This window comes from Crinia signifera, chromosome 3 (genome assembly GCF_055691185.1).
Source record: "Crinia signifera chromosome 3, ASM5569118v1, whole genome shotgun sequence".
Classification (NCBI taxonomy): domain Eukaryota; kingdom Metazoa; phylum Chordata; class Amphibia; order Anura; family Myobatrachidae; genus Crinia; species Crinia signifera.
Window position 1 is genome coordinate 39,453,311 of NC_139219.1, and position 18,818 is coordinate 39,472,128.

An 18,818-nucleotide genomic window follows, 5' to 3' on the forward strand; every position below is an offset into this window, starting at 1 on the left:
TGACCGAGGCTGCCCTCCGCTCCCGCCCTCTCCCCAGCCGAGCCCCTCTGTTACCATCCCGACCGTATGCAATCCTCCAGGCCCTGTGTGTGCCGTCACAAATATGCATGTCCCTTGCTGGGAGGCTGCTGAGAGGAGACCTGTACTGTGGCTAAAAAAACCGGTACAACTGGTGCATGGGCTTTTTGCCGGTACAGACCTATAAAAAACGGTACTGTAACGGCTAAATCGGTATAGTTGGAGGCTATGGAGGTATGTATGTTGTCAGCGGGGAGGGGGGGTCTCCGCCGCCAGGGCCAAGGCGGTCATTTGGTCCCCCCCCATCAGGGGAGGGGGGGGGGGGGGCACCAAATGACTACCTTGGCCCGGGCGCCGGAAACCCTAGTTTCGGCCCTGGTGGCGCTTACCTGTTCGCTAGACTGCGAGTATACGCATATGGAAAAAATGGGGGACGGCTAACCTAATTTAGCGCTTCCCTATTATGGACACCCCGTGGAAAAAATATGGAGATGATACTTCCTTTTTACTGTACTTCTGTTGATGACCTTTGTTGACTCTATGTGTACTTCAATTCTCCAAGTTGCAGCATATGTGAATAAAGCAAATAATGACAAAACAACAATGTGTATATCTGCCGGTTTCCTTTGTTTGGTAAAACGGTGCGTCCCCAATTTTTCCATATTATTAAAAAGAGCCTTAAAGGTTAGGCTTGAAAGGTCTACCCAAAAGCAGCACCCTTTTTGGAACGCACAAGGAATATTCTAAATATATACATTAAATACGAGTATACGCAGCCTAGCAAACAGATCCAAATCTGGCCCTTCATTTGTTCCTTTTAGAGGTTAAGTAAATCACTGAATTTAAATATTTTTATTATCTACCAATCTTCGGAGGACTTGAGCGTTCAGAAATTTATCAGCAAAGATTCTTTAGTCCTGTTGGAGAAAGAGCGCTATATAAATAAAATAATAATTATTATTCATTATTATTATTGAATAAATGTTGCCACCATAAAACTCACAATTATCCTTTCTGCCACTACCTCCAGCAGAGCATTCTCGGAATTCAGAAGTGCATTTGTATCTTTAATTTGTCACATTAAATATTATAAGTTCACCTCCTGTTTAGACAGCAGAATAAAAATTAGATTATGTTCTAACCATAGACAAGCACATTTTTAGGAGTTCTGGAGCCTTGCATTGGTTATAGCAAATTCAATCCGCTACCCAATTTTTAACACCTTTTGAAACATACTGACTTCATTATAATATAACTTAGAAAAATATACTGCGCAGTTTGGAATGTGGGGCACTGGATTTTCTAAGATCTTGGTATTAATGTTATTAGATACTGTTTTTTGTTCACAGTGTGATATTCTTCTCTGCAGATATGGATCAGCCACAAATTCCTCCTATACAGCTTAACACACAATATTTTTTTAATTTTTTTTCTCTCTATATGTTTGTATTCCCAAGAAGGAGTTAAGGATCGCCAAGGGTGAACTAAAGAATGTTATTGATAAACTTTATGGAGAAGAATTTCCCCTTTGTGACGTTTAAATGGATAAATAAATCCTTCTGGCATTTAATTTCTTTATAGTATGTAGTATGGTGTACATATATTTTTAACAGGATGCGGATGGGATATCGGCAGTCAGAATACCTACAGCGGCATCCCAACCGTCGGAGAGAAGACTGGTGCAGGAATCCCAACATCGATGAAGGTACTGACGCAGGAATCTCGACTGCTTGCATCCTGATTGTAAGTATGCATGGTGGGTTATCGTTAGGGTGGGGGCAAGGAAAGGGCAAGGTTTAGGGAGTAGCAGGGACTTTAGGTTAGGCTAAGGGTGAGGGGAAGGTTAGGTTAAGGCTGCACAGCACCACAGTGGGTCATAAACATGTTCTACATAGTTCCAGAGACCTTACTAACTTATTGTATACTGCGAGTATCCTACTCTATGTCGCATATTCTGCTAGATTGCTGCAATACTATCGTCATACATAACAGGCTCTTGCTCTGCTCCATACAGATATCTAAGTGTATAAAACTGTGCGTACTTAGACGTTTTAGTACATTTTTTATTATAAACTACATTAAACTGCCAACAGTACACACATAACAACAACAACAACAACAACAACAACAACAACAACAACAACAACACATCTTATACTCTGACATGGATCACAAGAAAAGTAAAGGAATATTTATTTATGAATGCATTAAATCTGGGCCTTTATGGATATCTGGGACATTACACAAATGGCAGAAGGGCAAATGACCAGATTGTCCCAATTTTTACTATTGTGTTCTCACATTCTACACATTATCATATAACAGCTGATTTAAGGGTGGATAGAGACTGAGAAGTCCCCTTTCAATGTCCCCTTTCAATGTCCATAGATGCTGTTATACTTCCTGGTGAGTATTCAGATACCGCCATTGAAACTTGCACCAGAACTATGGCAAGCACAGATTTTCCATTTGAGTATGGCCTCCAATCAGAGCAATTAAGAATCTGAGCAATTGATCGCTTGCATATAGTATTCAAACACTTCATCGACTCACACATGACATCTCTGTGGTTCTGTTTAGCCATCTCCCAATAAACACCCAGCACTTTTACAAGACATTTCATTAACCGTTATGCTCTGAAGGATTGTATACAAAAAAATCGCTCAACTCTGTATCAGTGTATCTGTCACAAGGGTTGAAATTTAATAGGATGAGAGATTCAGAAAGAACCTCTAGTTTTTTTAAAGCAGCAATCATTTACACTTCAAAATCAAACTGATTTTGCAGTGTACATGATTGCCGCTTTAAAAAACTGGAGATTTCTTCCCAAATCTCTCACTTTCTGAATCTCTCATCTTATTAAATTTCACCCAATATATCATAAAAAGGAATTCATGAACAGTTTTAAAATCAATCAATGTAAGCAAGACGTGAACAGAAATATAATTCTTCTGAAGAAGCATGGGCTAATAATAAACACATTTAATCTCGTATTATTTTGGATTTCAGAATTACAGAGTAAATATTTATTTTTCCCGTCCATGACACAGATGCCTCTCTCTACAGACATCACAAGACCGCTTATTGAAGCTGGAAGGACAATCTTTTGGTATTCCAGCTGTCATAAGTATATTCTGTTTCAGTCTAGATCAACAGAAGTCTCTCCTGTCCATATCTAGACTTTGGACAGTTGCTCGTGGGAATCACACTATTATTATGTTAGGTGCAGCAAACATGTAGTTTAGATTTGCAGCCGCTTCCTCCAGTTTCCTGTGGCACTTTATCACACAGGAGATTCAGTACTGATCTGTCTGTGCACAGTGGATTAGAGGCAATTTAAAAGACACCTGTGTGTCCCTTTTAAATGAAATGTGACACCTGTACTGGACCTGACATTTATTAATCATTTATCTGATCATTCTGAATTACAGTTTATCCACAAAAAGTGAAAATCTAATTTCACTAGTGAAAAAATTAAAGTATAATTTCTTATTTTACTTTGGTAAACGAATATCACACATATGTAAACAAAAACTGGACTGGTGTTATTATCCCTACTTCTCAATCCCTTGGGGAGATGTAGTATTAGAGAATGATAAAGTGAAAGAGATAAAGTACCTGCTAATCAGCTCCTATCAGTAAAGGTGCCCACACATGGATAGATATTGGATCCTATCCGATATCTATACAATTTCCCTTGAAATCAAGAACACCCCTGATCATGGGCACACACACAGAACGATTGAGTAAATAGTCAGAGGGTTTACTCAATCGTTCTGTATGGCCACGATCAGGAGAAGTTGGGGCCTGCTGCTCCTACCCTCCCCCCACCGCACCCATGCCGTTGGCAGACGGAGAGAGGCTGGCGGTGGGCAGGATACTGCAAAACTCCTATTCTGTCCTCTCTTTCTGGGCGAGATGTACTAAGCCTTGAAAAGTGATAAAATGGAGAGTGATAAACCACCAGCCAATCAGCTCCTGCCTGTCATTTGTGGCAGAGCCTGTGACATGGCTGCTAGTAGCTGATTGTCTGGCTCTTTCCATTTTATCACTTTTCTAGCTTATCTATCCCTAATGCTGGGTAAACACCAGGACGACTAGGGCCCGATCCCCTCAATCTAGATCCAATTCCGACCAATTGGATGTAGATTGGGTGGTGATTGGGCCCTTTTCTGTCCTGGTGTGGACCGATACCGATCCGATGCGCGGTCCCGCGGGTCGGTCGGTCGTTATTGAGATCCTACCTGCTGCAGGTAGGATCTCAATGACGACCATACAGCCGGGTGCGGGTCGCCATCGGATCGGACCCGCTCACGGTGCACATCGTGAGCGGGTCGTGCCCCCCCGCGTCACCGTGAGCGGGTCGGACGAGACACTGACGACCCGCTCATGATGTGCATCGTGAGCGGGTCGTCCTGGTGTGTACCCTACATTAGTCTTCCAGAGGCAGAGGTGCAGTGGGGGGAAGTGCTGATGGTGGTGGTGGTGGGGGGAGGCGGGAAATGCCGTTGCTGCCATGGCCACATCATTCCTCATGTCTACACATTGATGAATGACTCATGGTCACCCGCATTGGATCATCATGCCCACACATGGTAAATTTTGTTGGTCATTCTGATCGGTGGGGAACGGTAAGAGTGGGTACCTATCTGGCCAATATTGGTATTTCTGATTGAATTGGAACAACATATAGTTATAGTGCATATCGAGCAGTGTGTATGCCCGATTGCGTGTTCTTGCTGGTCGCATGCGATAGCTTCTATAATATCACATGCAACCCAGGGCAGAATAAAGGATTGATCATTACATTATTCTGGTGTGTACAGCCAATACTACAGTATATGCTGGCCCTGCCTAACTGTCATGTTACAGGTTGTGTTTAAAAGGTAATAGGATCTGATTGGTTGATAGCTTTTCTCTCTCCGAGGCTTAGTACATTTTCTCAAAGACAACTTTACAAATTGGGTTCAAGATCTTGAGTACATTTTGATGGTGGAGGGTCGACTGAGAGTATGACCAGGGACATGGGAGATGTGACCAAGTGTTCATGATACAATGCTGGATAAAAGAGATCAATTTCCATTTTCCATTTGTGCTTAGAGTTCAACAATATACACACACACTCTCTCTTCATTATATTTAAGAGATTTCATGAGCAGCCTCTGCAATGTAGCATAAAACAAAGTCGGTTAGATTTCGTATTCATTAAAATTCTCTAAGAATTCTTAAATGTTTTTCTTTGACTTATTCACTTTTATGTTGAATTGTTTATTGTTTTATGAATGTGCTGTGATGTTTATTAGATTATATATGTTTAATATAGTTGACTAAATTATTCTCTTTCCTTTTTATGGCAAAATTATTTACACACCCTGATAATACATTTATGTGGACAATTAAAAAAACATTCTGTTTTTCATTTACATGAAATACTGATCTCAGGATTTCCTTCTGGTCCCTGCACCGAATCTTTTAACCACAATTGAAGAATGTCTTACGCATGTCCACTCACACTGTTATACAATACCTATTGGACAATGCATGGAATAGTGCAATTGTGACCAAACTGGGTGGCACACTGGGGCCCGCAAGGCTCTTCCAGTGGCGCTTGGGTGGGCAGTTCATGGTCATATAAAATTATTTATGGTCAAAGCGATAAAGAAAAAACAGTGCTAGTGGCTGCCAATCTTAAAACATGTCTGCAATCGGGTGCACAACTGCACACAGCACATAATTGATCCTAAGCTTGACAGATATGCACAACTTCCTTTATTTTTTTGGTACTTGTTTCCTAGCACGGCCACACCGATTTACATCGGGGTGGTCGTGTCGGAAAAATCGGGTCGATCGCATCGCATGCGATTTGGTCGCATGCGATGCGATCGACGCGACCGACCGATTTTCGACCCGATTTTTTGATTGAATGAAATGTAAATCGGGTCCCTGGGACCCGATTTTACATTGGATTCAATGTAAAATATTCCCAACCCCCCCAAATTTAACGGCGTAAACCCCACCCCACGATAGACGCCAACCCGAAGCGTGGCGAGCGCAGCGAGCCCGCGAGGGGCGGCGGTGCGCGTCCTCCGACCTTTTCATTCCCCTACTATCCACGTCGGCGTGGAGTTGAGAATAGAATAGTGTGGCGAGCGCAGCGAGCCACCGAGCCCGAAGCGTGGCGAGCGCAGCGAGCCCCGCGAGGGGACGCGTATACATGTGAAGTTATACGCGTCCCCTCGCGGGGCTCGCTGCGCTCGCCACGCTTCGGGCTCGGTGGCTCGCTGCGCTCGCCACACTATTCTATTCTCAACTCCACGCCGACGTGGATAGTAGGGGAATGAAAAGGTCGGAGGACGCGCACCGCCGCCCCTCGCGGGCTCGCTGCGCTCGCCACGCTTCGGGTTGGCGTCTATCGTGGGGTGACGACGGGGACATCTATAATGTGAAATGGGTCATATTGGCCCATTTCACATTTTTCACATTTTCTCACGATTTCAATGTTAAAAAATATTTTAACATTGAAGCCTATGGAAAAATCGGGGGCATCGCGTCGGGACCAATGTTAATGGTCCCGACCGACGCGATGCCCCCGATATTTTACCTTTCCCGACACGATTTCAATGTTAAAATATTTTTTAACATTGAAGCCTATGGAAAAATCGGGGGCATCGCGTCGGTCGCGTCGGGACCAATGTTAATGGTCCCAACCGACGCGATGCCCCCGATATTGTGTCCTAGCCGGCAAAATGGACCTGATTTCAAAGGAAATCGGGTCCATCGTGTGGATCGTGTACCTTAACTTAAAGGTACACGATCCATAAGATTGTGGCCGTGCTAGGAAACAAGTACCATTTTTTTTTACAAAATATTATGTACCGTAGATAAAAAACTTTATCCTATGGGTGCCATGAAACAAATGCTGATACTATAGTGCGCCATGAGTCAAAGTTTAGGAAATTGATTTTTAAATTCAACATTAATTCAAAATTCAGATTCCTTCATCAATAGGATGTTTTTTTTTTTTTTTTTTTTTACAGTAAAGGCAGTTAATATATGGAATACTCCCTTAGAGAAGGTTGTGATGGCAGGCGCAATTGATACATTTCAGAAAGGGTTAGATACATTTTTAGTAGAAAAAAGTATCCAGGGTTATAACCATTAATTATACTGTATAATAGTGGACCCAGAGAGAAACAGGGCAGCAATTTTTGGTCATCGAGGATTCTAGTATAAAACAGATAGGTAATAATGGGGCAGATGTATTAAGCCTTAACAAGAGATAAATGCAAGTGTGATAAAGAGAGTTAAACTTTCAGCCAATCAGCTCCTTACTGACTTTTTCCAAATACAGCCTGTAACATGGCAGTTAGCAGGTGATTGGCTGGACGATTATCTCTCTTTATCACCCTTACATGTATCTTTTGTTAAGGCTTAATACATCTGCCCCAGTGTCTTTTACAAATATTAGCTGTGCACCACAGGAGATCAAATATACTCTAGGTTGAACTTGATGGACTAATGTATTTTTTAAACCTCATGTTTCTATTTAACTATATAAATTGATAAATCCAGCATTTTCTTTATAATGTTGTACAATAAATAATGTATTATATGGTGTATTTATCACTATCTATTCAGCAAAATAAAGGAATAAATAACATTATACTGCTGTAACTATTGTCATAAAGATTACAGTAACTGGTTAAGGGGAGATTTACCAGATCAGCATGATGTAAATGTGGCAGGAACATATATTAGCGTATTGCCATCATGGGGGCGTTGTATTAAGCCTCCAAAGGAGTGGAGAAGTTTCCCATGGCTACCAATTATATTATATCTAGCATTTATCAAGTACACTCTATAAATTGATAAAGTACCAGGGCCATCGTAACATATGGGCTTACTAGGCAGCTTCCCTGGGGCCACACAATTCTAGGGGCCTTTGAGCAGGGGTTTTCCTGTGCCTCCAGGTAGAGATTGCTCCCTGGCTGCTTTGTTTGTGAATTACACAAAATCAGAAACATTCTCTACCAGGCCTGCAGTCAAACAGTTAATGGCTGTAAGCCTGCTAATTGATTGATGGCTGATAGCAGGTGGAGAGATGGGCCAGATGTATCAAGCTTCAAAAAGTGATAAAATGGAGAGTGATTAACAACCAGCCAATCAGCTGCTACCTGTCATGTCACAGGGTGGTTGTGAAAAAAGACAGATATGAGCTGATTGGCTGGTTGTTTATCACTCTCCATTTTATCACTTTTGAAGCTTGATACATCTGGCCCTCAGGGAGTGGGTAGTAATGATTTTTTTATTTACTTAAGTAGGGGCCCCAGTGCATTGCTGTGCCTAGGGCTCACAATGCAGTTTAGACAGCCCTGATAAGTACCGAAGAACCTGATTGGTTGCTATGGGCAGTTTTGCCATTTGTTCAATTCTTTGCTCATTAGAAGTCATAAAAGAGTACTTATCCTTACTGTTCTCTGGCACATATCGAAGCCATGTCTAACATTGGTGTGGCTACTGGTTAGTGGATGGGGCAGTTTTGCGATTGCAAAGCCTGTGTGCTGACAAGCCTAAATGATAAATGTCTAGCTGTAATTTAGTTTTGTGTTTCTTTCTCAGAAAAAGATCATGTATATAAACACATGTCAAATTATTTTTCCTTTTATCATGTTTTCATTCTGTGTCATGGCGTCCTAGCAGTCTGAATGGAAGTTATAGCAGAAGAATACTGTAATAACATGTAATGTACTTGTGGTTTTTAACCCCTTCATGACAGAGCCAGTTTGTGCCTTCATGACAGAGCCCTTTTTTTCAAATCTGACATGTCTCACTTAAGTGGGGATAACTTTTTTTTGCTTTTACTTATCCCAGTGATTTTGAGATTGTTTTCTCGTGACACATTGTACTTCAAGTTAGTGGTAAATTTTCGTCGATACAGTCTGTGTTTTTTTGTGAAAAATACCAAAATATCGTGAAAAAATGGAAAATTTTGCAATTTGCAAAATGTTAAATTTTCTGCTTGTGAGACAAATAATCATACCACTCAAAATAGTTAATAACTAACATAGACCATATGTCTACTTTATGTTTCCATCATTATTTCAACTTCCTTTTAATTTTTTTGGACACTAGGAGGCTTACAATATGAATAGCAAATTCTCAAATTTTCATGAAAATTTCAAACACTGATTTTTTTAGGGACCAGTTCAGTTCTGATGTGACTTTGAGGGACTTGTATGTGAGACACCCCCATAAATGATGCCATTTCAAAAACTGCACCCCTTACAGTATTCAAAACAGCATTTTGGAAGTTTGTTAACCCTTTAGGTGTTTCACAGGAATTAAAACAAAGTGTAGGTGAAATTTCAAAATTTCTTTTTTTTTGCAGAGTTTCAATTTTAATACATTTTTCTAACGAATACAGTAGATTTTACTAGAGAAATGTGACTAAAAATTGATTCCCCCAATTCTTTTGTTTTCAAAAATATCCTATATGTGGCCCTAGTGTGCACGTTGACCAAACCACAGGCTTCATAATAGAAGGAGCACCTACTTGATTTTGGAGCCTACTTTTTATGAGATTTTTTTTTAGGCACCATGTAGGTTTCTAGGCACCATAAGTGCTAAAAGTTAGGAACCTCCCCCACAAGTCACCCCATTTTGCAATCTACACCCCTCAGGGAATTCATCTAGGGGTATAGTGTACATTTCAAACCCCCAGGGGTTTCACCAATTTTGGTACAACTGGGATGTGAAAATGAAAAATTACATTTTTTTACACAAACATGCAGTTCTGGCTCAAAATTTTTCATTTTCACAAGGAATGAAGGAGACAAAGCACCCCAAAATCTGTGCCCCAATTTCTCCCGAGTACGGCAATGCCTCACATGTGACCAAAAAATACCAGTTGGGTGCATGGCAGGACTCAGAAGGGAAGGAGTGATTTTTGGATTTTGCAGCACAGATTTTGGTGGAATGAATGGTGGGTGCTATGTTGCACCAATACAGTGGAACCCCCCCACAAGTCACCCCATTTTGCAAAGTACACCCCTCAGGGAATTCATCTAGGGGTATAGTGTACATTTCAAACCCCCAGGGGTTTCACCAATTTTGGTACAACTGGGATGTGAAAATGGAAAATTACATTTTTTTACACAAACATGCAGTTCTGGCTCAAAATTTTTCATTTTCACAAGGAATGAAGGAGACAAAGCACCCCAAAATCTGTGCCCCAATTTCTCCCGAGTACGGCAATGCCTCACATGTGACCAAAAAATACCAGTTGGGTGCATGGCAGGACTCAGAAGGGAAGGAGTGATTTTTGGATTTTGCAGCAAAGATTTCGGTGGAATGAATGGTGGGTGCTATGTTGCATTAGCAAGACTCCCAAAGCACCAATACAGTGGAACCCCCCCACAAGTCACCCCATTTTGCAAAGTACACCCCTCAGGGAATTCATCTAGGGGTATAGTGTACATTTCAAACCCCCAGGGGTTTCACCAATTTTGGTACAACTGGGATGTGAAAATGGAAAATTACATTTTTTTACACAAACATGCAGTTCTGGCTCAAAATTTTTCATTTTCACAAGGAATGAAGGAGACAATGCACCCCAAAATCTGTGCCCCAATTTCTCCAGAGTACGGCAATGCCTCACATGTGACCAAAAAATACCAGTTGGGTGCATGGCAGGACTTAGAAGGGAAGGAGTGATTTTTAGATTTTGCAGCTCAGATTCTGGTGGTTTTTTGGTGGGTGCTATGTCGCATTAGCAAGACCCCCCAAGCACCAATACAGTGGAACCCCCCCACAAGTCACCCCATTTTGCAAAGTACACCCCTCAGGGAATTCATCTAGGGGTATAGTGTACATTTCAAACCCCCAGGGGTTTCACCAATTTTGGTACAACTGGGATGTGAAAATGGAAAATTACATTTTTTTACACAAACATGCAGTTCTGGCTCAAAATTTTTCATTTTCACAAGGAATGAAGGAGACAATGCACCCCAAAATCTGTGCCCCAATTTCTCCCGAGTACGGCAATGCCTCACATGTGACCAAAAAATACCAGTTGGGTGCATGGCAGGACTCAGAAGGGAAGGAGTGATTTTTGGATTTTGCAGCAAAGATTTTGGTGGAATGAATGGTGGGTGCTATGTTGCATTAGCAAGACTCCCAAAGCACCAATACAGTGGAACCCCCCCACAAGTCACCCCATTTTGCAAAGTACACCCCTCAGGGAATTCATCTAGGGGTATAGTGTACATTTCAAACCCCCAGGGGTTTCACCAATTTTGGTACAACTGGGATGTGAAAATGGAAAATTACATTTTTTTACACAAACATGCAGTTCTGGCTCAAAATTTTTCATTTTCACAAGGAATGAAGGAGACAATGCACCCCAAAATCTGTGCCCCAATTTCTCCAGAGTACGGCAATGCCTCACATGTGACCAAAAAATACCAGTTGGGTGCATGGCAGGACTTAGAAGGGAAGGAGTGATTTTTAGATTTTGCAGCTCAGATTCTGGTGGTTTTTTGGTGGGTGCTATGTCGCATTAGCAAGACCCCCCAAGCACCAATACAGTGGAACCCCCCCACAAGTCACCCCATTTTGCAAAGTACACCCCTCAGGGAATTCATCTAGGGGTATAGTGTACATTTCAAACCCCCAGGGGTTTCACCAATTTTGGTACAACTGGGATGTGAAAATGGAAAATTACATTTTTTTACACAAACATGCAGTTCTGGCTCAAAATTTTTCATTTTCACAAGGAATGAAGGAGACAAAGCACCCCAAAATCTGTGCCCCAATTTCTCCCGAGTACGGCAATGCCTCACATGTGACCAAAAAATACCAGTTGGGTGCATGGCAGGACTTAGAAGGGAAGGAGTGATTTTTGGATTTTGCAGCTCAGATTCTGGTGGAATTTTGGTGGGTGCTATGTCGCATTAGCAAGACCCCCCAAGCACCAATACAGTGGAACCCCCCCACAAGTGACCCCATTTTGCAAACTACACCCCTCAGGGAATTCATCTAGGGGTATAGTGTACATTTCAAACCCCCAGGGGTTTCACCAATTTTGGTATAACTGGGATGTGAAAATGGAAAATTACATTTTTTTACACAAACATGCAGTTCTGGCTCAAAATTTATCATTTTCACAAGGAATGAAGGAGACAAAGCACCCCAAAATCTGTGCCCCAATTTCTCCCGAGTACGGCAATGCCTCACATGTGACCAAAAAATACCAGTTGGGTGCATGGCAGGACTCAGAAGGGAAGGAGTGATTTTTGGATTTTGGAGCACAGATTTTGGTGGAATGAATGGTGGGTGCTATGTTGCATTACCAATACAGTGGAACCCCCCCACAAGTCACCCCATTTTGCAAACTACACCCCTCAGGGAATTCATCTAGGGGTATAGTGTACATTTCAAACCCCCAGGGGTTTCATCAATTTTGGTACAACTGGGCAGTGAAAATGAAAAAAATACATTTTTTTACACAAAAATGTACTTCTGGCTCAAAATTTTTCATTTTCACAAGGAATGAAGGAGACAAAGCACCCCAAAATCTGTGCCCCCATTTCTCCAGAGTACGGCAATGCCTCACATGTGACCAAAAAATACCAGTTGGGTGCATGGCAGGACTCAGAAGGGAAGGAGTGATTTTTGGATTTTGCAGCAAAGATTTTGGTGGAATGAATGGTGGGTGCTATGTTGCATTACCAATACAGTGGAACCCCCCCACAAGTCACCCCATTTTGCAAACTACACCCCTCAGGGAATTCATCTAGGGGTATAGTGTACATTTCAAACCCCCAGGGGTTTCATCAATTTTGGTACAACTGGGCAGTGAAAATGAAAAAAATACATTTTTTTACACAAAAATGTACTTCTGGCTCAAAATTTTTCATTTTCACAAGGAATGAAGGAGACAAAGCACCCCAAAATCTGTGCCCCCATTTCTCCAGAGTACGGCAATGCCTCACATGTGACCAAAAAATACCAGTTGGGTGCATGGCAGGACTCAGAAGGGAAGGAGTGATTTTTGGATTTTGCAGCAAAGATTTTGGTGGAATGAATGGTGGGTGCTATGTTGCATTACCAATACAGTGGAACCCCCCCACAAGTCACCCCATTTTGCAAACTACACCCCTCAGGGAATTCATCTAGGGGTATAGTGTACATTTCAAACCCCCAGGGGTTTCATCAATTTTGGTACAACTGGGCAGTGAAAATGAAAAAAATACATTTTTTTACACAAAAATGTACTTCTGGCTCAAAATTTTTCATTTTCACAAGGAATGAAGGAGACAAAGCACCCCAAAATCTGTGCCCCCATTTCTCCAGAGTACGGCAATGCCTCACATGTGACCAAAAAATACCAGTTGGGTGCATGGCAGGACTCAGAAGGGAAGGAGTGATTTTTGGATTTTGCAGCTCAGATTCTGGTGGAATGAATGGTGGGTGCTATGTGGCATTAGCAAGACCCCCGAAGCACGGTGAAATGATGAACCTAATAATCCATAGATGTGTGGTATATTTTAAAGCACTCCTTTATACATAGGCCGGGTTTGTCGGGGCAAGTTTCACAGTGGAAAATAGTTTCCTTTCTTATTCCCTTTTTATAACAAACTTTGCACCTTTTTTGTGTCCTGCCCTTTCTTGCAGTGGAGGGGATTTCGTTGGGAAAATGCTGCCCTGGTACAATACGGGGGCCAGTACTAGAAGTACTGGGGCCCTCTGCCTGCTGATTCCCAAATGTTAGGCTCTTTATGACTTCCTCTTGAAAGTGCATAAATGTCCCCCTCTGGCCGGTAGAACGGAATAGCACGTAAGCGTTATACAGTGCCATCTGGATGATATACACGGCCAGCTTCTTGTACCAGATATTTGTTTTCCGCAGGGCACTGTACGGCTTTAGTACCTGATCTGAAAGATCCACTCCGCCCATGTACTTATTGTAATCTAGGATACAATTTGGTTTGGAGGTGTGGGTACTGGTACCTCGTACAGGGATGGAGGTGGTACTGTCTCCATGAATTGTTGTCAGTATAAGGACATCCCTCTTGTCCTTATATTTGACCAACAACATATTTTCGGTGCATATTCCCCTGCTTTCACCCCTTCTCATTACTTGGGCAATGTGCGTTTTGGGGAGGCCTCTTTGGTTCTTGCGCACAGTACCGCAAGCTGCTGTACCTCTTGAACCAAGGGCCTTAAACAGGGGGATGCTGGTGTAAAAGTTATCCACATAGAGGTGATAACCCTTATCCAGGAAGGGGTGCATTAAATCCCAGACAATTTTTCCACTAACACCTACGAGGGAGGGGGGGCATTCTGGTGGTTCAATTCTTGAATCCTTCCCTTCATATACCCTAAACTTGTGGGTGTACCCTGTGGTGCTTTCACACAGCTTATACATTTTTATGCCATACCTTGCCCTCTTACTGGGAAGGTACTGGCGGAATTTAACCCTTCCTTTAAAATGTATAAGGGACTCGTCGATACTAATACATTTATCAGGGATGTATAGCTCTGCAAATTTGGCACTGAAATGATCAATGACCGGCCTGACTTTGAATAGCCTGTCAAAGGTGGGATCATCTCTGGGTGGGCACTGTGCATTATCGGTGTAATGTATAAATTTATGGATTGCCTCAAAACGAGCCCGGGGCATGGCCATACGGTGAAATGGGGTGCTGTACAGAACATCTGTACTCCAATATTGCCTAATTTGTGGCTTTTTTACTATGCCCATATGTAACACCAGACCCCAAAACGTCATCATCTCTACTGCATCTACAGGGGTCCACCTAGCAAATGATGACGTGGGGTTTTGAGCAATAAACTGCTGGGCATATAAATTAGTTTGGTCCACCATTAAATTTATAAAATCATCAGAGAAAAATAATTTGAAAAAGTCAATTTCTCTGAGACCTGTTGAATCAAATTGGATTCCTGGGATGGCCAAAAACTCAGGAACCTGGGGCTCAAAATTGTCTGGTGGTGGGGTCCATACGAGATCAATTATTGGGGGGGGGGTCTCAGCTGCTCTACGGGGGCGTCTTTGAGGGGGTCCCTCATCATCAGAGGAGGAAGAGGAGCTTAAGACAAATCCTTCAAATTCCCCGCTTGCCTCACTGGCTGTGTCAGAGTCAGATGCAAGCATGGCATATGCCTCCTCCACCGAATACATTCTCCTGGATGACTGGGACGACATTTGGGATGACATTTGGGATGCCATTTATATTTTTGTGTAACTGGTAGTGAAATGTTTCAACACGTGTATAGTGTAGGGGGGGGTACAAACTTTATTTCAACCCAGGGGGTATGTAGTGTGTATTGTGTATGTAGTGCAGAAAAAAAAAAATACAAAAAAAAAAAAATTGAAGGGTTCAAAAAAAAAAAAATGGAAGGGGTTAAAAAAAAAAAAAATGGAAGGGGTTAAAAAAAAAAAAAATGGAAGGGGTTAAAAAAAAAAAAAAAGGTCCTGCGCCAAAAATTGAGCACAGATGTTGGTCAGTAACGTCCGTCACTGAACAGCGCTCAAAGGCAACAGGAATTTGATCAAAAAAAAAAAAAAATAGATCAACCCTATGCCGAAAAAGCTGATCAGTGATGTACGTCACTGATCAGTGCACAGTGGCCACAGGACACACACAAAATCACAGTGTGTGTAAAAAAAAAATGTAAAAAAGACCCCACAGCACTCACAAAAAATAAAAAAAGGTGATCAGTGATGCGACACTGATTACCAGTGAGGGGCAGCAGGTGCACAACCTTTGGTGGTACTGACAGGTATATATAAAAAAAAAAAACCTCTGTACCCCCAAAAAGTTGCTGATCACCTCAGATATAGTGATCAGCACAAAAAGGCGGGGGCAGCCGACACAAAATTTAGCACTCTATCACTATCTCTCTCTATCTCTCACTATCTATCACTCTATGACACTGCAGCAGTTATATAAAAAATATATAGCACAATCTGTCACTATCTCTCTATCTCTCTCTCTCTATCTCTCTCTATCTATCTATAGCTCTATCACACTGCAGCAGCACAAAATATAGCACTAGGCCTCTCTATCTCTCTCTATCTCTCTCTATCTCTTTCAGTTATATAAAAAATATATAGCACAATCTGTCACTATCTCTCTCTCTATCTCTCTCTCTCTATCTCTCTCTATCACACTGCAGCAGCACAAAATATAGCACTAGGCCTCTCTATCTCTCTCTATCTCTCTCTATCTCTTTCAGTTATATAAAAAATATATAGCACAATCTGTCACTATCTCTCTCTCTATCTCTCTCTCTCTATCTCTCTCTATCTCTCTATCTATAGCTCTATCACACTGCAGCAGCACAAAATATAGCACTAGGCCTCTCTATCTCTCTCTATCTCTCTCTATCTCTCTCTCTCTAACTCTCTCTAACTATCTATCTAATAAATCGCAGCAGCACAAGATGCAGCACAAGATGCAGCACAGGATGTCACAAAATGTCACAATATCAATGATCAATGATCAGGTAAGGGTTCTGGTCAGTATAGGCGGCAGGTGGGGCACGGTGACCGCACTGCACGCTTTTCCAGACCGGAATGGCGTCTGCAGTGCAGTCACCGTTAGTTTAAACCCCCCTCCACGGCTGTGATTGGTCCGTCGGTCCGACGGACCAATCACGGCCTTTGGGGGCGGGCGGGGTGAGGTGGGGTGACACCAGTGTCACCCTTACACCCCGCGGTGATTGGTGCTGTACTTTACAGCACCAATCACCTCCGATCCCGTGTCACCGGCGAACGTTATTCGCCGGTGACACAGGAAAACGCTGTGAATGGCTGTTCACACTGAACAGCCAATCACAGCGATCGGCGACGGGGGGGCGGCATCGCAGCCCCCCCTGGGCATGCAGGGACATGTCTGCTGTCAGGGACAGCAGACATCGTCCCTCTGTCACTGCGTCTCTAGACGCAGTGACAGTTTTAAGCCATGACGTATATATACGTCAACGGTCGGGAAGTACTTCCCGGCCATGACGTATATATACGTCAATTGTCGTGAAGGGGTTAAAGGCTCACTCTAGAACCACACACATAGACAAAGCAAAATAATGATTTTTCTAGTACCGTGTTCTAAGATAAATCATAATCACCATGTAAGACTTATTTTCAATCCTAACAAATTACCTTATATTTGAGAATCATTATTCACAATGCACATTACTGTAACCATAACCGTTTCATTTCCTCAATGAGTCCTATGTAATTTTGGGATAAAAAAGTTGACTTTGTTGCGTGTAGTTCGTAAGTTCTCCCAACTTCATGAGGCCAAAGAAAACATCAAATCTTCCAGAGATACACCCCCAGCAGATCAGATGAAAGCAATTTGTAATACCAACCAGCCAATGACTCTGACAAGCATAACAAAGTTTTATATGTACGTAAAGTGAAGATTTAAATAAAACTATGCCATTCAAACTCGTTTCTATAAACAACATTCTTCAGGAAAATAAGGAGCAGGTTCTTGCATTTGGAAAGAGTGACAAGTCCCCATGTAGGCTGAACTTATACATACAGTTAATCTCTCTCTTTACCTGCCATTTATGCAGTTATATAAATATACCCAAATGTTCTTTCTTGCGGAGCCAGGAAAAAGGATTTTAGCTAATTCAAGACTCAATTATGAGTCATTCTAGAATCATCCAAAGCCGTTTTTTCCAAGAATGGCTAAAACAAACACAATCTTCTTTTTGGTTAATTGGAAGCGAAAATTATTAAACATGTGTAGCGCAAGGTTACAAAATTACCATATTTTAATAGCAAGCAAATGTACCAAGATAGAAACAGCTGGGGAAGAGGGATCTTGGGGTCATAAGAGTCCAATGTACTATTAAAAAACGTTTGCCGTGTAGTAAAAATGTAAAAGCAACCAATAAATAAATAATGTTTATATGTGTAACCTGCCAAAAAGATCTTAGTACTCATAGGTAACCCTGACCCCTGCGGTCCATCAGGTGGCTCAGTAGTGTTAAATCTCTGCTCCTAAAATTCTCATTGGTTCATTCTAGTTTAGCTTTGACAATTCACCAATCACAATGCTAAAGGGCTTTGGAGGACTATGTTGTATTGTATGTGTATGAATTATATAGCTATATTTTAAAGCAATCAGATATTTATGTGTATGAATTATATAGATTGGGGGCCCTGCATTGTAAAGCCACCCAAGATTGGTTTACTATCACAGGGGCTTGCTGGCAACTTTTAACCTGATGGGAAAGCCCATCCATGTGCCACTATGGGCCTTATTCTAGTTCACTCTTTCTGACAAAATCCTTCTTAGGTGGACAAAACCATGTGCACTGCAGGTGGGGCAGATGTTACTTGTGCAGAGAGAATTAGATTTGGGTGGGGTTTTACTTCGAAGTGAGATCTATATTGCAGTGTAAAAATAAAGCAGCCAGTATTTACCCTGCACAGAAACAAAATAACTCACCCAAATCTAATTCTCTCTGCACATGTTACATCTGCCCCCCTGCAGTGCACATGGTTTTGTCCATCTAATAAGAATTTTTCAGAAAAAGGTAACTAGAATAAGGCCCTATGTGAGAAGGAGTGCCTAATACTAATATGCCTAATGTGCGGTCTTGCCACATTTTGGAACCGTTGAGGTAGACATGCACATTAATTAAGGAACCATCATACACACAAACACAAATTAAGCAAAAACACAATAAATCAGCACATTAGCAGGAAAAATAATTTATTAGAAAACGAGTTAACTATTTTTTTTTGAAAAAACAAA